The 24,603-nt window shown below is 32.0% G+C and overlaps 1 protein-coding gene across 1 annotated transcript in view; it reads left to right on the forward strand.

Annotated features, from left to right (window-relative positions):
• LOC149413434 (uncharacterized) overlaps positions 1 to 24,603 on the forward strand; it is a 92,099-nt gene that overhangs the window by 66,295 nt on the left and 1,201 nt on the right. The window lies entirely within an intron of this gene.

Here is a 24,603-nt window from a genome sequence, read left to right on the forward strand (position 1 = left end):
CCGTGTCCACTAAATATTATTATCACCAGAAATGTCGAGGGTCACCAGTATGGCAGCGTAAACGTCGGGATCACCAGTATGGCAGTGTAAAGTCGGGATCACCAGTATGGCAGGATAAATGTAATTTACGATCGCTGCCGGTATCGTAAATCTGTGTTCAAGGAATTCTGATGATTGAAAGATAAAGGTCTGCGATCTTTGTTGAATTTATTTGCGAGAATGAATTTACAAGTTAAGTGAACGCAGAGACGGTGGTAGTAGAGAGTGGTGGTTTGGTCGAAAGTTGAAACTAGAATGACAGAGAGTTGCGTTCCCGTCCGCGCCTGGCTCTCCCGGGGCTTCAGACGGCGGAGTAATTATTTAGTGTTATTATATGTGGGACGAGTTAAAGTAGTCCCCATAGACATATCAAGTAGTCCAATATTAGGTCTGTTTCCAATAAACCCATAATAAAAAAAAATTCCCTGTTCTCCTTACCTCTTTACTACCATGCCAGTTGATGCTTTGTTTCTCCCGATTTATTGATATAACCCATTAGTCTACATAATTATCTAGCGGTTTTTCCATTACTTGTGCACTTATGTTAATGTATTTTATGACCGTCTTTGTGTTGCTTATATTTGTATCATGTTGTCTCCCTCTATATTTTGTTATATGTATACACACATTATGTACTTTTTGTTTAGTATTAATTTGTACCCTGATGATGCTTAAGTAAAGCGAAACCGGTCGGTTCTTAAATAAATAAATATCGTGGTTTTAAAATAAAAAAGTATTTTATTTTATTAAATATGTCAAACCACAAAGTGATTGCTTTCTAAAATAATACTAATTTATTTTATTTCTTAAATGTTTTTTTTCTCATTATTCCTCTGTACATAAATTTAATTATCTAATTTTTTCTACACATGCACGTCCATATTTCTTGAAAATCCCTATTTCTTCCTTTAATATCTTGCACAGATAAGTTGATGATCCGCACACACAATGAATTAGGGAGAATTGAGGGAACATTGGTTAGAAGTAGTGTTTTGAGAAAACTTCACTAGGAGATCCTGTGCGGAAGTGTTCGCATATTTTAAATAAAATGTTTTTCTTCCGTCATAAGTAAAAACACAGTAGTTGGTTTTTACAATATTTTCGTTGAAAGAAATCACTTCGTTATCACTTGAAAATAAAAACAGAATGTGAATATTTTTGTTGAATTGTTTTAACAGTGATATTTTGGTGAAAAAACAACCGACGGTCAAAAGATCGTGTGCATGTTTAATGTGCATCGTTTATAGAGTAGAATGAATGAGTATTTAAATAATCGTATTAACAATTAACACCACCATTACTAACCCTTACGCTACAAAGTGAAGAGCTGGGATGAAAAGAGTCAGTGAACGGATGCTTCCGTATAGAAACCTTATCTCACTCAACTGTTGAAGTCAAAATGAAAATTAAGTATCCCACAGATGATAGATAACCTTAAATGGTAATCGATTTCATATAAATTGAATAAATTAATTTTAACCCTTCAGACCTCGAAAGGACATTACAAGCCACAAACATCATATTCCATTAGAGCCTCTGAGAGACACACACCGGGGAGCCAATACATTTTAAAACAATGTTTATCTTTTTTTCTATAATGCGTAGATATATGATTTATTCGTCATTGGAAAAATAAATAATTGTTTTCACAGTTTGTATCAAATATTTACACATTATTACATGGATAAAATTTTTTTATTGACGTTTGAAAGTTAGATAATTATAATTTTTTTTATTATATGCAAGGTACAAAAAATGAAGTGACAGTTTTATTATTTATTACCTACACAAAAGGAATATGTTTCATAAATATCTAATTACTTCAAAATTTTGGACGTTCCGAGTCAAAATGTCCTGATTCATGTTTGATATGGAAAGTTTGTTTTTTTCAAACGCAAATATTTCAAAGATAATTTTATCTAGTTTCTAAAATAGTACTTACTTTAACGACAACTTTGAAAATAAGAAATATGTAGCACATTTTAGATATCTCGGGAGCATTACGAAATTCAAAGCAAATTCAACATGTCTTTGGAACTTGTTGGTAAAAATATTTAAAAACCTGAAGGGTTAAATAAAACAAATATTTTGTATTTTCACATTTTTGAATGCCTCATTGTTTCATTACTAACCGTGTTATCATAATATTGGTTTCTAACGTTATAAATATTATTTGACAAAGGAATTGATAATGCCCATAACTAACAACATTGCAATTACCTACAAATCCATCAATCAAAAATGGAAAATTATACATGCCATGTTGTTGATTAATGAGGGTGATATTCTATGTAGGTACATATATAGTAATATGACAGATTACTATTTGATTCGAATTACCTATGTATGGATAGACACGTCCACCCTCAGTGGTAGGTACCTACTTTATTTTATATTTGGATATATATTAGGTGAGCTACGTTAAAAAATTCTAAATAATTCTTGTAGTCTAGAATTTGTTTCTTCTTCAATAATCGCAAATCCAATTCAATTATGTTATCATTCGCAATTATTAAAAATTGTAAGTTTTCAAAGCAATAAAATTTCTCAAACGGTGAGTTTACGCGTAACATAATTTGCAAGGTCAATTATTTCTAGGAAAACATTTTTTATTGTTCTTGTAATATCGTAAAAAATCCACCATGATCAACAGAACTTTGAATAATCTATTAGAGTGTCAAAAAATTATAGAAGACGAATAATTTTTTTAAAACGATTTAAATGATGATTGATTCCGGGTAATAGCTACTTATGTTCCAAATATTAAATTTTCGTTTTTCGCTACGTTATCGATGTATTTTACATAAATCGACAACTATAGCTCATTGGAATGTGTGAAATATTATACAATGTGAGGCAAAAGTAATTTCATAATGTGAATGTGCCTTAATTATTGCAAATGGTGTCATATGTCATTGTATTTTGACATTTATGTTACAGACAGATAGACAATTAGCTGGATTGGAGCGATAAACCGGAAGAACGCGAAATTATTGTTACTGCTTATTTGACCAATTTCCTGTACGCCATTTGCAAAAATTGTGGCACATTCACAAAATGACGTTCCTTTTCTCCCACCTAGTACAAAGTAATGATTTCTTTTCAGGAAAATATTTAAATTACACCAATGGAGAGAATTGTCAATTTTCACTGAAATAAGACATTATATTGATTGACAACTTTTTATAGATACCAACTGATTTTTTCAAAGATTTTATAAATTTCTTCAATCTTGCGATACATATTATTGCGATATCATTATCGGGGCATCAATCAACTTCAATCAATGCCGGCAAATAATTTTCAGTGTTTTTTTTCATCAAAACGAGAATTTTTTTCTTTCATTCTTTCGTAGAGAGTAAAATAATTTTGTTTTAAATTAACACGTTGACTTGTTTTTTTTTCACTATGACTAATATAAAAAATATTATCACAGTTTACTAACACGAACTATATACACATAGTTAATAATTACCATCTCCGTTAAAATAATTAAAAATTAATGAACAAAACGATAAAATTCGTTCACTACTCCTGGATGTGTCAAGTCCAGTTCAATTAGAGACCATAATAGAAGTTAGTGTATTAAATTACGTAGGTAAATACCCCTGTCTCTTCTAAGGTATTAATATGAAAACCCCAATGGCCCAAATTTAATGTCCTTTAGTCAATTTTAAACAATACTATAAGAAGGAAAACATTAATATTTTTTGACAGTCAAAATCAATAATGAAATCATAAAAGATTTTTTCATTTTTTTATTTCTTGCTAGAGCAATCCCGATGAGTTACAAAACTCATTGTAGGACAAAACAGTACCAAAATACAAAAATATCATAATTATAAGTATCACATACAAAACAGTACACAAATAGAAAAAGAGAGGTTAAGGTTAAGAACAAACAAGAAGAAACAAAAAAGTAAACAGACAGGGATATTATACACATAAGCATAGAGCCAAGGTAGGAATTTTGAAGAAGGTACCTCCCCACTCATTGGTAAAAATAGATAATGATCAATTACGAATACAGGGGAAAGAAAAGGAGAGAGAAAAAAACAAAACAAAGTACAACATGACAAGAATGACATATTTTCGTTTGTATTTAAAAAAATATATATATTCTACACAGCTAACTTCGAATTTTTGGATTATGCTGCCTATTTTTTACGTATCTGGAAGAGAGTTATAGAGTGTGTAGGCAATATAGTTACGAGATTTTATTCTATATTTTGTAGTGTGTGTTAGAGGAATACGGATTTTATTGTTATTCCAAGTATTGTGGTTGTGGATGGCTTGATTGAAAAGTAGCTTGATGTTAGTGTAGGTTGATTATTGGGTAATTTGTAGGATGGTGGTCATGATTTCAAATTTGGGAAGGACTGTGATTGGAAGGATACCGGAAATTGAATAGATGCCCTTGAAATGTGTGTGCCATTGTCAAGTGATTTTCAATGTAAGCACCAATATTGAAGTAACATTAACACATTTTCCGTAAATGGCTTCACTACAGTTTTATAATGCCTATGGAAGGCGAAACAGCTGTCAATTGTAATTATAATTACACAACAGAACTTATTTATAACAAATTATAATGTTATATATTATATTTTACCGGTCGGTGGCCGAGTTGACATCGCGCTTGGGTCCCACCCAGGCGTAGTGTGTTCAATTCCTCGACTGGCTAAGTCCTCCATCACAACACAAGCAACATTTTCCGCTAACTGTGGTGGTAGTAGGAGATTTATATTTTTTCATTTATATTATATTTATATTTATATATTTTTCAAATATTTTCAGGTTATTCGTAACCCTGGAATGTTTGTCTTTCTTTTAAAAAAAAAAAAAAATTAAAAAAACTTTAAAATAAAACCGTTTAATTTTCTTGTTATTCTATATTAGACCACAGTCACAAGAAAATTATTACTCAACACAGAAATTACATAGATTAATTAGGTTTAGTAATAAATAAAAAAAATACAGCAGACAATAGAATAATAATAATAATATATACCTGAACGTAACAAAATATAAATAATTCCATCTGGGAATAAATTTCGTCAAAGAATATAATATCTATGGTGGAATTTGTCCATTTTTATAGCTAGTCAATAATTATATCGTTTCATTTTTAATGAATAAATATACTGGAAAATAATTTTGATTTTGTACATAGATTTAAACAATTAAACGATTCCCCTTGCGAGATAAAAAAGCGACCAAGTGTATTGAAAGTAACGCAATGATAGCCATAACGATCAACCTTGAGTGGGACCACCCTCAGCACGTGGTAATACTAAGAGGTTGCTGAAATTCCAACTTGATCGGGTCGCCTCCGTATATGAGAAAAAGAAGCAAGATTAGTCCATAGATGAGATGGGCAGCAAAACTATCGGCAAAACTAAAGACAGATTTTTTTAGACTTTAACCCCACATAGGAGTGTGTGGAGAGTCTATATAAGGAAAAGAAGGAGAAGATTTTCTTTAAAGGATAATGTATGAGGTGTGTGTAGAAATCTATGGATCAGTGTAACCAGGAGTGAAGGACGTATGATTGAGGTTTATGTCCAAACTAGATGAATAAATTGGCGTTTTATACTTTTTTTGTTTTTGTTTTGTTTTCATAATATTATGAAAACATAACGAAATTATTATATGAGTACCGATTTTCGTAGAGCTCGAAAATAACCATACATTTCTTAATTTTATTGACGGACATTTTTTGACATAATTCGACTACCATAATACGGATATGTGTCTTGTGTGGTAGTCGAAAATCATGTAAAAAACTGTATTCAAATATAGTTTATGAATAAAGAAAAATATAAAAATAAAAATTCTGTCGGTCGTCGATGTTTTACGTTTCTATGTTATGTGATTTTTTTTTGTTTATTTCGTCGTATATTTAAATGTTGATATAAATATTTTGAGTTTTATTACCGATTGTGAAAGTTTAGTATTACTGTTTGTTATTTTGAATTTTTATGATTTGTAAGAGTATGTGGCAGCGTTGACGTCGGGATCACCAGTATGGCAGTGTAAAGTCGGGATCACCAGTATGGCAGGATAAATGTAATTTACGATGGCTGCCGGTATCGTAAATCTGTGTTCAAGGAATTCTGATGATTGAAAGATAAAGGTCTGCGATCTTTGTTGAATTTATTTGCGAGAATGAATTTACAAGTTAAGTGAACGCAGAGACGGTGGTAGTAGAGAGTGGTGGTTTGGTCGAAAGTTGAAACTAGAATGGCAGAGAGTTGCGTTCCCGTCCGCGCCTGGCTCTCCCGGGGCTTCAGGCGGCGGAGTAATTATTTAGTGTTATCATATGTGGGACGAGTTAAAGTAGTCCCCATAAGTATGTAAGACAGATGTTTCATGGTTATTTTTTTAAATTGTCTGGAAATCGATAGTTTATATACTAGCCAAAATAAAACAAGTTATAGATTTCCTCCTTACTTTACTTCTAATAAGACAACATATAAAAATCAATAAATGTATGGTTATTTTCGAGGTGTTGCCAATTTTTGACGATTTGGTATAGTTTGAAAATATTATTTGTAATGGCAACTATCTGTATGATATCGTAAATATTAAAATATTGATCTTGTAATGCAACGATTTTTCACATTGGTTCCGACACATTTTCTATACGGGTAACGGTATTAAAAAAAGCACAATGGAAAATAAATCAGAACAAAAATAATCCTAGAGGGAATACATCACAACATAATCCAAAGACTGTACTACATTTAACAACCTTCAATGATGAAAGAAAATTTATCGAACATACATACATGATTTATAAATATTTTTTATAAATGATAATACACTAGGAAAGGTTTCTCATATCTGCTATATACGTCATTGGGTATTATAGTTGAGATACTTAATCGAAATGTCATTCCATGTAGGTAAATTGAAAATCCATTTGTAAAACAAACAAAACTCGCATTGACTAAACCCTGTTAAAAATAAATCCCATTGAAAGCAGCAAAACTCTGCGATCGAAAGATAAATAGCTATGCCATTTTTTTATCATAAAAAAAATCATCGTGGAAAGTACTCGTAGTACTCGAATTTTTTACGTGCTTTGTTTGTGCAAAAAACACGTCTGGTTCTATTATTTAACATATTATAGGTATGAAAACATTCACGGTGTCTCTATAAATGCCACCTAAGACATTTACTAAGCGATTTTAGCTCTATTTTATAAGTCATGCTTCACAAAATGTTTTCGCTTACGCCTGTTAAGTATATATGTGTTTTTTTTTTTAATATTAGCGCGCCCATTCCGATATTCGTATTTGCATATCTCCCTTTCAAACTATATTCTTCTTCTTTTTGAGCGCTTACTACGGAGTCTTAAAACCAAACTGAAATGAATTAATAATATGTGAAAATCATCGTAAATGATGGCGTCAGCATCTTCGAGAGTTTTAAGGTTTTTATACGCAAACCGTCCCTGTCAAAAAACTTGGGTACTTCCTGTGTGCCTTTGTCAAAAAACTTTCTCCATTTTTTCATTCGGGTTCTCAATATCAATAACACCAAGCTGAGGCTTGAAATATGCAATAATTACACCATCAATAATCTACCAAGTCATTATTTTTCTTTTCTAATTCTATTTTTGCAAAGTGAACCAAACATCATGTGTAAAAGATTAATAAACCATGAAGTGCATTCCAAAGTGCATTAATTTATGATTTTATTCCAATTACTTCTGCTTTGTCATAAGTCATAAGTAACTATTAAATACCAGTGATGGAAAACCAACACGCTTTGACGTGGATATGATTTTGTGGTTGGCGGCAGACCGCATACCGCAGCGGCAGACAGCAGAAATTATAATAATAATAATAATTATAACATTTAGTATTAAGTCTGCGGTCTGCTGCCGCGGTTTGCAGTCTGCCACCAAACTCGGAATCGTACCTTTACACATTTCTGCGTGGGTGCATTCATCTTCTCGCCGCATTTCCTGAGCGTATACTTATAATCTTTTTGAACTTGGTAACCGGCACATTAGAATATAAAAGTCGATGCATTCTTGCAAGCAATTTATTATTTTCGTATTTTTTCATAGAATTGTGTTATTTTTCATACGCTTGAATAAGTAGTTTTCCACCAGTGACTACAAATCACGTTAGCGCTTTTGCCAAACAAAATCAGAGCGTGTTAAACCAACAAAAAAATAGAACAATGCCCTCCCTGTTAACCGGGCTGTATTAGCCAAGCCGCACTATCCCCGTAAACTATGGCTAGTCGCCGAGCCAAAACATCGGGATATTGATGTAGATTATTATATAATGGAACGGATTGTGCGAGCCTTTTATGATTTGATTCTATATTATTTGTAATTTCAGCGTTATTTATATTCAGTCATAATAATAAAAAAACACTTCACTACCTTTAAACGGTGTTTTTTTCACACATTACACAAAGACTGTACGAATTATATTTCGAATTATTACTAATAAAAAATTTCTCTAACTCTTCTGCGAAAGAACTGATATAATTGCAGTTTGGCAGTCTACCTTGCGCGTGTCTTTTCCGAAACAATTACATTTTTGATTTTTTAATTGTAATGTGTGATTCAAATATTTTTTTGTTAATAATTTCTATTTATTTCCCAATTCACTATTATATTAGTATAATTCAATACATTTACTATTATTTTTCGTCAGTTTTAATCCATTTATAATGTCATATTGTGAATACAATTACAAAAGCAAGGTTATTTCAGACGTATTATTTTTTTATGGACTTTTACCGAGCGAATTTATTAAAACTTCCATGAAAGTGATGTTTTTTGATAACATAAATGCCTTATGTATGTGTAGGTAAATGGAAATAAAAAACGTTTATATTGTCACAAATTGTATCCAAAATGTCTGATTTTTTGGTTATTCTCTTAAGTACACAAAAATATTAAAATAAATTTATACAAACAGATAGTTCGATGGTTAATAATTATAAACTTGTATGATAAACTCAAATAAAATAATAATATGATGTGTACATATATATGTAAAAACCGAATAGAAATATAATTAACTTATAAAGAAATATAATTAAATATCAAAGTTATTAAACTATACAAAACAGAAGAAACGCAAATAAAAAAATAATTAGATAAATGTACTTATTAGGTAGATCATAATAGAAGGTCGGTACAGTAACCTGACCTAACTACATCCCGACTCGATTAGCTTTATTTAATTTTAACTATTACTGGTTGAAGCTTAGGAGACGCTCGACATGGTTGATCAAATTAATCAAATAGTTTTTTTTTTGTGTATTCAGAAAAATCAATATTCTTTCGTAAACTAGAAAGGTTACATAAATAAAGTCATTACAATATTATACAAGTTAATTATTTTGATCATTTCATTTCAGAAGGAATTTTTTTTTACATTATGCCTACGTAGACTAATTAATTTTTAAATATCGTTTGGGAGGCAAGTTTATAAATTTTCCATTTAATGGGTACATGACATTTTAATTATTTTTTTTTATATATTTAGACTTTTTTATTTTTAATATTATCGTCTGGAGGGCCAAAACATCAGTTGCCCTCCACGTAGCAAATAGATTGCTTGGTACATCGAAATTGTTCGGCGTATAAATTTTTGTCATCATGTTGTAGTGTAAAGTCTATTTGTGTACTTGTGATCTTTAAACGAATTCTGTGTTTGTTTGTACCGTTTATAATTTATTTCATAATAAATTAGAAGACTATATTATAATCACACGGTTTTCTTATTATTATAGTTTTGCATCCTCGTATATTTTTGGTAGTTTTTCAAAATTAAAAAAAGCTAACTTTCTTCTTGATTACCTTGTTTGGTATCACCTGCGTTTCCCAGATTCCCATCGAATCCAGGCTTGTCTTGTTAGAACAACAGCATAGTTTGACCGAAATAATCAATGTTTGTGTAAAAATAGAATAAATAATAGCAAAAGAAGAGTCTTTTGGGGCGCGGATTCGTTACCAAAATATACGTCCAATTTGGTCCTACATTTCCATGCAAAACTAGTTTGATTGTGATTAAAAAAATCAAATAGATAGCGATATACAATTTCAGGAAAATTTAAGAGTACTAGGACATTTATAATTTTCTTCTTTAAGCTAATTATGTATTCGAATGAAGCAAAAGGTTTATTCTTCTACGGGGAAACGGGTTTTTGGTGTAATAATACTTCCTCAAGTTTTGTGCTATATTTTGGGCGTCCTAGGTTTAAGTTTTTCAAGAGTTCCAACTGCTCCCAAGTGTCCAGAGCCAGTGGCATCCCTAATTGGGGTATGTTGTGAGGTTACAGTGAGCGGGGAAGGGAAGATGATGAGGAAGAGGAAGATTGGAAAGTATCTGGCTATTCACATCAGATCACAGCCATTCATTGAGGGCCTCCGTGGTCGAGGGGTAAGGCTCTTGACTAGCAATCCGGATTTGGCGGATTCAAATCCCGGCCTACCCAACTAAACGTTATTTTTTAAATAAAATAAATAATATTTGCAATAATTTATATCTAATTAATAACGAGTGGAAGATACTTTCAGTATCACCCTGCCGTAATACCGCCATTCAGAATGGAAACGTTACTTATAATGATTTGTTTGGTGACGAAAACTGAATCGCCAGGTGGTAAATCTACTTCACTCCTTATCCTCCCCACTTTTTGCCCTACGATATAACCCAAATGTGGATGACATAGTCTAACTTGCCCCATACGATCGCAGTTTCGGTTTTCACTTAAAAAATGTTAAAACAAATACCGCTAAAACCATTTCAAGAAAAATTTTGATTCTGAATGATCGTCTTTCACCTGGGCGATACTGAGAGTATGTTCTACTCAGGAAGGAAATAACCATCAACCCGAGGAATATAAATATGCAAAACTTAAGTTAATTAATGACATATCAAGAACAATACAAAAACACTTCGTTATTCAATATTTTTATTAATTATTCCATTGATTGCCGGACTTTGAATACGGCACGCAAATACTGCCTGCCATTGTTCGGGCATTGTTTTTTTTATCAAAATCCACCGTCGTATGAAATTTTAAAATTCCAATTCAAAAATTGAATTCGGTAAGGACGGAATGGAATTGCAAAATTAATTGGATTCCCGGCGGCGAAACAAAGGTGTGGAGATATGTAATAATAATGTTCGTCAAAATGACTGCTTTTTCAATGTTTTGATGACAAAAAAAAAAATTGCAAATTTTTTAGTAAAATTGAAAGAATACTCTTTAAAACCACGTTCTTTGTCATTAATTAAATTTCTGGCCGAAAGTTGGATATATAAATGAATGACAATCATTTTCTTCAAAAGAGACTAAAAAAAGTTTCAAAGTACAATATTATTCAAAATAACCACACATATATAGCTTACTAAACATTTTACCAACGCCCTCGAGGTGAATTTTCGCAAAAACGACGCAATCTAAATTATCCTATTAATATTATAATATAATTTGATTTAAAGAAGGAGAATTGTCTACAGTATCGAGTGAAAGATCAGTAGGGGCCAATATTTTTTATCATAATCTTTAAATATTAATTAAACTAAGTTACAGGATGGATAACAAGTAAACTCAATTCATTGGTGAAAATCCATCTTTACTTAAAACGTATTAGAAAATTGCGATTCTTGACAATAGAGAAAAATCAACAAATTGGTTTTTATTTTAATTTTTGTGTGACACATCACACGGTGTAAAGGTTCCGGAGGAATGTCGTCACCCGGTTGGGCAGCGTTGCGAGGCGGTTTAAGGTAGGGGCTGTAGGAAGAGAAGAACAAAAAACAGATGACGTTGGTATCATCTTTCATAATTTTCACGCATTTTTTTTTAATTATTTTTTTTTAAATATTACCTTTCGTTGATAGGTACCTACATACAGAAATTGCACAGTTAATAATACCTGGGTAAAAAAATGATGAAGAATAAGAAGAAAGTTTATTTTTTGTATCAATCAGATACATTGAAATAAGATAATAATGGGTATATAAACCTTTTGGTTTAGATATTTCTCTTTGTGAAAACATTCCTGCATACCTTTCCTTGTCTGTGGTGTGTATTTACTACACATTGCTTCTAATAACTTTAATAACTCTACAAATATAATAAATTCTGATTCAGATTTTAGGTATTCCTCCGTTATACATTTATGCACTGAATTAAAAAATAATATTTTACTTAGTTTTCAAATTCAATTACACATCAGAGATTTTTGTTAAAAACGGGAACAAATACACCTATACAATCAACCGTGTGACACTGCTACGAGAAGAGTGTGCAAGGAAATGACACGCTATTGATGTCCCGCTTTAGTTTGCTATGCGGGAACATGAGAAATCCACACGTCCGCAGTTGTATTTTGATTTAGACCATCGATACCTACGACCGCAAGCTGTGTGTGTGCCAGCCGCCAGCCAGTCGGACACGGACCGTCGTTAGATGTGGACCCTTCGAACCTCTTTTTAGCATTTGCCGATGGTTTTTTCATGTTTTCAGCAATTAAATTACAATTATTATCAGTTTTGATATGAAATATAATAAACATAAGCGATCAGCTATGAATTTTCTGCTTGCTTATTTTGAGATGTGTATTGACTTCACAGCACCGGAACGCGTGGATTTTTTTAGCACAATTAGGGAAAAGTTAAAAAATTATATCATTAGAGCTTGTGGAAAAATCGTGTATATTATGTTATGTGGTGGAATAACGGTGTATATGCTACATTTACATACTTGTGATGCAAGACCAATGCTTTCCCTCGACTTCACAATATTTTATAGCACATAGGTGATACTTAAAGTAAACAAGACACAATACTTTATTGTTAAATAATTATAATGTTATTATAAGGAATAATTGAAAGAAATTAATTTATTGAGTTTAAGTTTACACACTAGGTATGTATAACAAATATCCTTACTCCACTCTTGGAGCGATATTCGCTGCTTTAATTACACCTTTCCTTGAAATATATTCTTTCTCATGGTTTATCTTAAGCTTGTGCACATAAATCTTCCAGTTTTCTATATTGGACATCCATTTATTCCTTTGTTTAAGTCTGTGCTCGCCAGAGATGACAGTTTCACCTCGTGATGGTCCGCCATCTTGGATAACATGCGCGTAGAAAAGTAATTCAACCACAGATATTGATTGCAGCAGCACTTAAATATATCCATTACCCGCCTATTCCTATACAGATCACTTTTGCATAAAAATATCCAGTACCTGCCCATTTCTATACAGATCACTATTCCATAAAAATATCCAGTGCCGGCCTATTCCTATACAGATCACTATTCCATAAAAATATCCAGTACCTGCCTATTCCTATACAGATCACTATTCTATAAAAATATCCATTACCTGCCTATTCCTATACAGATCACTATTCCATAAAATTATCCATTACCTGCCTATTACTTTATAAATATGTATATCACTATTCCATAAAAATATCCAGTACCTGCCTATTTCTATACAGATCAGACACTCATTTCCATAAATCCGTCATTCTATCCAAATATTGCATTTTTTTCCTTTTGTTATACCGTAATTGATGATTCACACACATACATTCTCTAGCAATTGCGTTCAACTACTTATGATAAAGTCAAAATGCTATTGACTTGCCTATCAATGGATTATGGACAGTATCAGCGGGAACATAACACGTAAATCGGTTTAATTGTTGGAAAATGAATCATTTAAATGCGTTAAAGATCGACGATTAATTTCATTCATCCATTTAAGATATATTTCCAGCTAATAATAAAAACTAATTTTAAAAACACCTTAATATAATAGAACTTCCTCCTTCTTCTGGCACTTGTAAAATTAGATTGTTAATGTTAATTTTAGTTATAAGTTTCTACCTATGTAAATATATATTTTATTAAGAAAGTAGTTATAGGCCTTAGTCGTAAGTCTCTAGATATAAGTCTCAGACGTAAGTCACAAGTTTTAAGTAAGTAGTTCTATTGTTAAATATTTAAGAAATATATTTGTAGAGCGCCCTTGAGGTGATTTCTCACGAAAACGGCGCCATATAAATTAGCCAAATAATATTATTATCACTATTCAATAAAAACAGCTTTTTGACCTAATGCACAACATGATAAATTCTTCAATCATTGAGTTTTTGTTTGTAGAGAGTTAGTAGAGAGACCTTAATTTATTTAATCTTATTTTCACAATGAAAAGATTACAAGACTTTAAATTGTAAAAAAGAGTGCCTTCTTTAAAATAATTTATAAACTTATACATAAAAGTTCGGTAAACTTCAACGTACCACTTTACGCACAAAACGTACCACTTAATATGCCTTTATAATATACGATGAAATAATATTTCTGAAAAGACACATGACTAGGATAATAAATCAATAGTTCTGAATTTCGCCAACAGGGAGTTTCATAGCGAAGGAAATAAATTAAAACTTCAAAAGGCTTTCATCCTATATGTGTATATTAGTGACATCTGTGTTCCAAACGGAGAAATGAATGATGAAGGCACTTTATATATATTTTTTTAGCCAGGCGCGAGTTTCGATTTCTAAGGATGGAAAGATGTGCGGTACTTACTCCACCGAAAAGAAAATATCTAGATCTGTAATCTATAGATTCACTGAAAAAATAAACCGATGGAAGTGAGACACAAGCGAACCTGGGTACATAGATCAGTAACGTACAAACAACGGTTCATGGCAAATAAATTAAGAACACTCAGTCGTTCTAAACTGTTGTTTGTTCGTTGGCCATCTGCAGTCGAACTCGGGAACGATGACAAGTTATTCATTTATTTATTTCACGCCTATTAAGGATTTTACATACATATATTTAAAAAAATATTTACGAAATTATACACGAAAATAGTGCAGGAAACGACTATTTAAAAAGATTGCAGAAAAATAAATATAAAGTCAAATATCACTGAACTTGATCTACACAGCATGAAGGCACAAAACATAAAAAATCCAAAATATTTTTTTCTGTTTCAGTTGACAAAATTATTATGTGTTAGTCAAATCAAATTAAATACCTTTATTAAAATATTTGGAGGAAGACTCTTGAGAAGGCCAAGACCCACCAGGGGTTGTAGAGCCAAAAGTGATGATGATGATTAAAATATTCCACTACTTGATGAAAAAAACTTCAATAGGGTTTTCTTATATATTGAAATTGATGTACTAAATATATCAACAACATCGTAGTATTTGTTTCCTGGCTGTTGAATCCGTCGCGTCGCATAGGAGTGTGATATTGGGACGTTGATATAGAATTGCTACAATAATATGGTAGGTACTGTCTTGTAATCGACACTATTGATATATCCTTAGTCCTTATCCTTACTTTGCGAAGTACTCTGATGGGCCCGATTTAAAATGTCAAACTAATTCTTCCTCTTCCTCTTTACATTGCGTAAAAACTAATAATTAAAATAATATTAAAGAAATCATTTTTATATTCATCTGACCTCATTTTCAAAGAATTTAAAGTCAGAAAATTAAATACTCTTTTCCTGTATCACGCAACCTTACAAGTTTACAAAGATGCTATCCTAAACAAAACCGTACCATTCAAAAACATAGCAAATCTCAGGCAAAAATACATGTTACCAATTCCGATTTGTAAAAAAACTTTGGGTCAGCAAAACTACAAATACTTAGGAACAAATTTCTTCAATAAATTGCCAGAAAATATAAGATCACTAAATGATAGTTTCAAAGAATTCAAAACACAATTAAAAAAATATACTGAAATGGTAAACTAAATTAAAAAAAAAAAAAAAAAATAAAAGAAAAACAAAAACAAAAAATTAAATAAAAATCTAAGAAACTAAACAAATAATACCTCATCCCATACACACAAGCAATTGCTTTTTATGGGAGAACATTGAAAAATAATAAATATTAATCATATCATAATATCTTATCTTATTACTAGTGAAATATATATATATATATTTTTTTTTTTTATTACTTTTAAATTATTTAACATTATAAATGATAACAATATGCAGACAGATATATAATTTTTCGTTTTTTATTCTACTACTCCATAAGTTGAGCTCAAGAGCTCGTGTATATCACACATTGTAAATTTGTTTATTGAATAAATTGAATTTGTTTTAAAAATAAAAAAAAATTATCTTAACGTTGAGTGAAATTGATCAACCTTAATCAAATTCCAAATTTCTTTTAAGAACAGGTAATCAACTTGTCTGGGGCCTAGGAGTCGAATGGTCTAGTTTAAGTGTGCGAAATATTTTTTCTTTATTATCGCTATCGATTTAAATGAAACCGTTTAAATCCTGGGTCACTGACATGTCAATGAAATTAATAACCGGTCCAAGAAAAACTTTGACTAAAAACCTTTATCTAAAACTTATATGAAAACGTTTGATCATTTTTCCCGAGGTAACATAACATTTACCATATTCCGAGCACACTCACAACACAATTCTATCGGTCTAGTTCTCGTCAGTGATGTTCCTTCTTCCAGGGTAATAAGTTTATCACTGTTCTGATCTTAAACGCCGCGTAATATTTACGCATTTTGTTGGGTAGGGCTTTAATGTTTGCTTAACTAGACAAGAGTCAGATATGATTTAAGATTTTCACGGCAAAGGTATTGCAATGATTTATTTTGAAGGTATTCTAACGAGTTACGCCACCTCATTTTTAGCCAACAGTTTGGACAGCATTACGGTCATATGTGATTTCATACAGAGTCGTCAACATTTTGTAGTAAATATACCACTCCGCTATTCACAGCAGGAATAGAAAAAATTTAAATATTGAAGACAATATTAGTGATTTCTAAACGAAAATCTGAAACAGAAAAATCAGAAAAGGAAACGGTCACATCTGGGACTCGAACCCAGGACCCTTGTCTTTCCGTGACAGTGCTCTACCAACTGAGCTAATGGGACCCTATTCCCCTCGGTCACTTTTAACTGAGTGCGGGGCGTAAGACCACCATCAAGAATTTGGAGATTGCTTGAAATGAGAAGGAATTATTTATGTTATATTATGCTTTACATTTATATAAAGTACGAACTTTACCATATAAACTAATACAATTTTTTTTATTGGCTATAGCCGTATTTGGTGAACAGATCCGAATAGCCAGGTACTTTCCCATCTTTCTTTTGCCCATCTCCGTCCTATCCTCAAAGCCTCCAGCCTCACAAAATACCCCTAATGGGGGGTACGATAGTCTCACTGGCTCAGAATAGTTGGAGGCAATTACTTCAAGAGTCCCAACTGTGTGTACAAAAAATAACTGCGTAGAATTCACTCAAAAATATATAAAACACTTAAACACAACCCTTAGTATACAACCACAATCTTTACACATCTGCCCTGACGATGGAAACTCCAATGCTGTCTGAAACATGACAAAAAAGAGGGTAGTGCAGCTTGGCATAATACCAAAAAACACTGTAACCACTCGAGTGCTCGCGTCAATAACTGGAAATGAGTTGAGTGACTGGCGTTGAGGTGAGAAATTTCTCGCACTCATTTAAAATTTCGTACCTCTGAATTTTAATACGGGACATATCAACTGATTGTAGTGATATATAGCCAATGAATTTACCTATACTTTGCTGTTTATCCTGTATTTAAAAAAATATATACAATAAAATTTTAAAAAAGCGACATTTCTGAAAGTCAAAATGGCATATTTTGGCGTGCGACCACTCAAGACGTTTCACAAACTCGGCATAATATGCTGAAAATCATCTAGCTCTAAATAATAACACTTTTCTATAGATTCAATGTCACAACTTATTTCCTTCCTGAAATGCATCTTAATACTTTTACAAGAAAATTAAATTATTTCACAAACTTTAATTCTTTCTTCTCTAGAAAAACTTAGATAAATCCTTGATCTTATTTGCATACTAATATTCAACATTATCTACAGAATTATTGGCTCACCTTCTTTGTTAAAACTCACCCAGTTTAAAAACTCTTCCCGTAGACTCCAAAATAACAATGAATAATAATTTCTGTTCCTCAGTTAACACTTCACTAGTTAGTTATAAGTAGATACCATTCTCCTTTGTCAAAAATCTAGAGACTTGTCAACTCAAGCATTGTCAAGCATTGAATATTTTGGTATTAAGTTTAGGTGATGTTTGTCAATTGTTACGCAAATATTTAGAATTTTTATTATTATAATACTCAATTCAATTGTCAACTCAAGCATTGAATATTTTGGTATTAAGTTTAGGTGATGTTTGTCAATTGTTACGCAAATATTTAGAATTTTTATTATTATAATACTCAATTCTTTTTACTTTATCGAAACTTTGTTCAAACTTCGTCCTGACATTATCATCTTGTACATTTTTGTAACTTCTGTTTATGCTTATTTATGTATATACTTTCCTTTTATTCTCTGTTTATTTTCCTTTCACGAAATGTCAAAATTGTTGAATGTTAAATGTTTTGTAAAATAATTGATAATTTTAATTTATATTATATTAGGAACATTTAACAAAATGGTAATATATCTACAGCTATTGAAAGAAAACAAAACAATTTCTTACGCTTTCAAGTTTTGAAATTGATATTTCAGCAATTTTGTTGAACTACAACACTCTTTTGAGTGATTTGAATATATTAATTAAATTAAAACAAATTTATTTGTGTTATAATGTAATAAATAATGACATCACAAAGAGATAAGCTTTCAGAGGAAATTTTCTTCGAAACATTAAAAAAAATATACACATATTTAAATTATCGGACAGAATGATTTTCACTGACTTGGTATTACTAACATTGATAAGAAGGCTGGTTAAGGTAGCGGCATTAGGGTAGGACTTGTTTTATTGAAGAGGCCCGGATTATGTAAATGAGGAAAAACAGATGTCGGTAGCTCGTTCCACATACGAACCGTCTTTTACAAAAACGAGTCGAAGAGGCTGCTCGTTCTCATGAAGCCAAACATCAACCGTGAACGGGCGTTCAGTTCGAGTTTCACGCACGTGCACTGGTACACCGGGGATCAATGCTGCTAGTTCTTTAGAGCAGGTTCTATTAAACTACCCCTAGAACAGACTCAGCATATCCAAAAAAGTAATACCAAAATTCGGGATTCATTTCAGCGCAGCAGTTCTGGGACTAATGATATACTCATCATTACCCAGAATACTATGGAGGGAAATAATTTATGCCGAGTCATTGGACATCTTCAATTTAACACCATAAAAATAAAAGAGATTGTTGCTGGAGTAGTTCAGTTATCTATAAAAACTTTTAAAAACTGTATATTTGTTGGGAAGTAAGAGCTTCACAGATGCACTCATAGATGGCAGTGCATAGAGCTTGCGTGGAAGTCCGCAAGATGGCAGCTAGTAGCCAGTAGTCGCCAAGGCCAGTGAGAATGCTCCCAGACAAACTTACTGTTTCGATCTCAATTAGCAAGCTTTAGTTAGGTCGACTATCGAGTCACCATTGTAATACTCGAAGTATTAATAAATCCCTGATTTATCACAAAGAACCATTTATTTATAATCTCCTTTCACGATGAGCTTGAGAACTGTTTGTGGGAGCACAACAATATTTTTTACCATTACAAAAACCAAAAAAGGGCGTTAATAATTAAATAAATATTACTCATTAGTAGATGCAACCTAAAAATAAGGTCATCAATCGATAATCAAATTTATCGAATAAATAAATCATAAACCTCTCGACTTACCCCTTCAAGGAACACGGGTAGATAAAGAATATTCATATTATACCCAAAGCTATTAAATAAATAATAAAGCAAGTCCCATAGAGCTGTTGTAATTATGCCATTACTTACAAACTTTTTTGGCTCCTCGATGTACAGTCGTAAATAGACCGTGAAATTGGAAAAGGGGCTAACCCACAAATACGCACTTTAAAAAGTTAAAAGCATCGTCATTATAATTCTATTATTATAAATTTGTTTTATTTAAAGGAAATTTCTGAAATAAACTGTTTTAATAAATTACGTTTAATTAAACTAGTAGCTTCAGTTTTTTCTAACCTGGATTTGGAACAATATGATAGGAGTTTACCTTGGCATGATACAAAGAATTTTCCCATTTAAATTGTTGCTTCGTCACAAGTTACATTGATAAAAATACTATATTCAAGCTTGTCGGAATAAAAACCGGACTTTGTTCTGTTTCCTTTCACCTTTTAGAATGCACGAGCTTGACTCCCGGATTCTACTTGAACAGTGGCTTAGTGGTCCATCTCTAAACATATATCCTCTTTTTAATCATGCCTTATCGCCTTGTTTCTAGTGTCCTGGAAAATTGTTGAATTATTTGGGTCCTTTTTGAAGAAAATCGTATCCTAGAAAGAGAAAACCTACAAGAGAAGTTTGTCAACAAAAAAATTCTCGTACTATCCATTCCTGCTTCCATCCATCTTCTTAACAAGAATGCTTGATTACAACAACTTAGAAAAGCGCGTCGAAAAATCCACCTGTATTGAAAGAGGTTTACTTATGTGTGCCAAACAAGTATACTTGTCGGAGATCCCATGCACTTTTTCTACTCTAAAAGCGAGGATTTCTGCCTATCAGAACGCGCCAATCAACTGTTTAACGATTCTGCATTGACCATCGACATTTTCAACGTCACTTACAGAAAATTAAGCAACTATCTTTTGACGTATATCCCAAAATAATAAATCTGTCCCCATCTTCTTTTATACTTACATGTACCACAATTCTGTAGTCTTCCCTGTGATGTATTTGTGCATAACCGTTTTATGGGGAACATAAATAATTTGCCTTCCCGCAATTCAATATTCCATCTCTTTTAAATCTGAACTTTGGTAATAAAAATATTTCTTATTATAATAATAATTTGTTCCGGTAACCTCCACTGAAACTGTTTACACCCCATCTTGCCTACCCTTACTATATTAATTTGTCTACCTCTTTTCTATTTGTGTCTTTTTCTGTCATCAATAAGATCTTCTTTTCTATTTGTCTCTTTTTCTTATTGTATTATTTTCTTATGCATATAATCATGATTAGTTTATTTATATATAGGTATATATTCCATGATGAAAGTTAAAACAAGCAAAACCTTATCGACAATCATTCATTCAATAAAAGTGGTGAATTACAAAGTGCGTTTTTTAAATTAATAAAAATATAAAGTCAATCTAATGCTTCAAGAAATTAAGTCAAACAAATGTGTTTAAATATCCATCTAACTTCCTAAAAATAAGACAATCAAAGGATACCATTTGTTCCCCGGTGTGTTTGTTCAAAAAAATGATAAAATGTTTTGTAGCTAAGCCGGGTAGTTAGCAAAAGTTATACAGTTATAACTACACCAACAAACCAGTGTTTGGTTTAGTCGACAGTCGGGCATTCAGTCGAAAGCATTTTGTTTTCAGCATTATTGCCGCATAGTGAAATTTCCATCACAGTCCAATATGTTTACAGTTGAGTTCCCTCCGATCCGCGCTTGTCAGAAACCTCATAAACTTGCCCGAATGTGAAACGTTTACGCCAAAAAAACACTCTCGCGGTGATCGGCAGAGTTAGAGTTAGACTACCGAAAAGTCCACTCTCCGCACAGAGCTCTGCATAATATTTTGTGCGTGGAAATTCATAAAACTCGTCGGTTAGGTGTACCATGAAATTTTATCTGAAAAGTTAGAGCTATTATGATGCTCGGGCTAGCAGCCGTACTGGGTGTTTGGAAATTTACTACCTTGGGGTTAAAATATTTTATGAAATTTTAAAAAATCTTCCCGGCGCGGCGTAGGCAAAGTCAAGGCAATTGCTATTGCGACGTGGTTCGAAGCGATATAAAGTGAAATGATGCGAAGCGACAACCTCTCTCATGTGCCAACCGCGCGCTCCCATTTCGCAATTTTCGGCAAACTGGAGGAAAATTGATTTATTAAATTGAAAGTATTACAACTTTTAAAATATTACAATAATAAGGGAATTACTGATAAACGTGAATTCGCGCGTACCTATCGAACGATCTGCGTCGATGAAGTCCGCGACGCATCGCAACGCTTGTCACGTGTTATTCGTCACGTAGGACACTTCCAGGTGACGGTGACTATTTAATCTCTTCGTAAGTCGTGGAAAATTTAAATATTAGATCATATTTTTATCTACCTTTCTACCACATTCGAGATTGAAACAAACTCGTCGTTTTTCCCACAGGATTTGTTTAAAATAGTTTTAGATATTATGCCCAATAACCAGATGTGAGAAGAAAGATTCTTTTCACCATTCCTCTTCAAAAAATTCCCCAAAATGGAGATTTCCTGGCTCTTAACCCTCTTGCAGCATCACATAAAAATAAAAATAAACTTTATTGCAAATGAAGCATTAGGACTTAACTTGAGTATTTTTAATTACACTCATCTATTACTAAAGCCTTGAACTTCTTACATTTATCAAATAAATCAACATTTTTCAAGCCTTAATATTTTGTTCTTTGTATTATTATCAAGTTTAATGAACCGTTTGATTTTTTTCTTTTGTAAATTCAATAATATTGTAATCAATTTATAACAAAACAGTTTATTTATTAAAAAGTTATGCTGTGTATTTATTATCCCGTGTGACAGCTATTTCGCCATCTGAAGGCATTACAGAACTGTAGTTAGGCAACTAACAGACAATATATTTTTGCTGTATAGGTACTTATAGTGAAAACTAAAGCCATTTATTTTCTATTAAATGAACAAACACACTTAATAATACATAATTTTTTAATTGAATTTAATATAATAGCCTCGATGAAATTTGAAATAAGCGAAACCTGGTTGGCATTATTTAATTCAATAAAAACGTGTAGTATTACAAAGCGTGTTTTTTTCATTTAACATATAATGTCACACCCCAAAAAAACTTCCTTCGAAAAAAATCTATTTTTTTATTACTTTTACTCTTATTAATTATCGAGTAGATTATACATATTTGTTAATTTATCAAAATGGTTTTGGGATTATTAGAATTTTTTTTAATTTCCAACTACTCTAAAATATTGAGATTACGGCCTTTATTTTGTATATGTAATGGAGTTGGTTTATAATCATCAACGAGGGTGATTTTTAGCTAGGATATGTGTGGGAATTGTGATTGTCCTTTATTAAAGTATAATAATGTATTTTGCAAAACTAACACCATAATGTTCATTTCGAGTCCATAATTTCATCTCGATTTTCATTTTGTTGTTCCCAGGTTTGTTACATGTTTTACTTCCAAGTCAGGTGTCCCACCCCTTGTTGAGGCTACTCAAGGAGGGTGTGCTCAAAGCTCAGATTTTAATTTATCCCAACGAATTTATAATGATAATATGTACATATTTTTAGAGTGATCTCTAGAACGTAAGATTAATATAAAACAGTTCCTTACCATCAAAATATTTGATGTAGAACCGTTCGAAAATTTTATAAAAAGTTTTTCAATTATAAAATTAGTAATTAGCTTATTTTATTTTTCCAGGCAATGAATTACTAACATCCCGAGGGATCCATTTAGAAACACGTGAAATTTTAATTAAACGTTCATCAGAAATAATTAAAATAAACCTCAAGGAAAGATCGATTTTCTAACCCTGCTAGGGAAAAATCGGCCGTAGGTCCATCCATTATGCCAGGCCGCGCGCCCAATATTGTTTTTACACGACTTAATTTCTTATGTAAGTTTTGTTACGGATCATAATAGTTTGTATTGATGCTTCGTATATTCATTTTATTCACCCTATACGAACCCACTACGTCCCTCTCTTGTACTTGGTACAGGGAAACTTTTCAAATTACGCCACTGAAAGAGAGCGCCCGAAATATATTTTACGTTTGAAATTCGTGTTTGATCTTTCACGGTTGAGGAGGTATGAAATGTCTTATTTAAAATTTCTGTCACCCCTGGGAAAACTTTTTAATTTATGGTAAACAAAAAATCATAGGAGCCGATAACTAAACTTCCCGACTAACTTCGTATCTCGGTTGACTGAGAAGGGTTTTAAATAAAATCGAAAATGGGATGCTCGTTATTTCCGGACTGTTGTTTGTTTACGAGATTCCCCGTAGGTAATAATAATGCTTTTTAATGATATTCTAAAATGACGAGAACTTAAAAGTCCTGGAAAGACCCAAAACTCATCGAATACAATCCACATAAAATCCACAAATCCTCAAAAACCCCATTAGTAGAGATGACAAGAAGAGGCTAGTATAAATAGTTCTTGGTATCCGGTACATAAAGACTACATCAAACTTTACTAATCACTGAAATCCACATTAATTTTAACTAATTGTAATGAAAATCCGGCCATTTACTTCTAGATACATACAAACACACTATACCATAATCGATGTATCTCCTCTGATGACTGCGTCACTGTCCGAAACGTTGGAAAAATAAGTCGGAAATGCAACACGGCACAAAACACCGAAAATAAATCATAAAAATATTTAATTTTTGACCGTGTAAATCTCAAATCTTATCCGACGAATAGTTCACGCCAAATAAATTTAGTCACTGTGAACGGTTGTTTGTTCGTTTGGC

Source organism: Hesperophylax consimilis, chromosome 22 (genome assembly GCF_061612785.1).
Source record: "Hesperophylax consimilis isolate HC1 chromosome 22, BYU_Hcon_1.0, whole genome shotgun sequence".
Taxonomy (NCBI): Eukaryota; Metazoa; Arthropoda; class Insecta; order Trichoptera; family Limnephilidae; genus Hesperophylax; species Hesperophylax consimilis.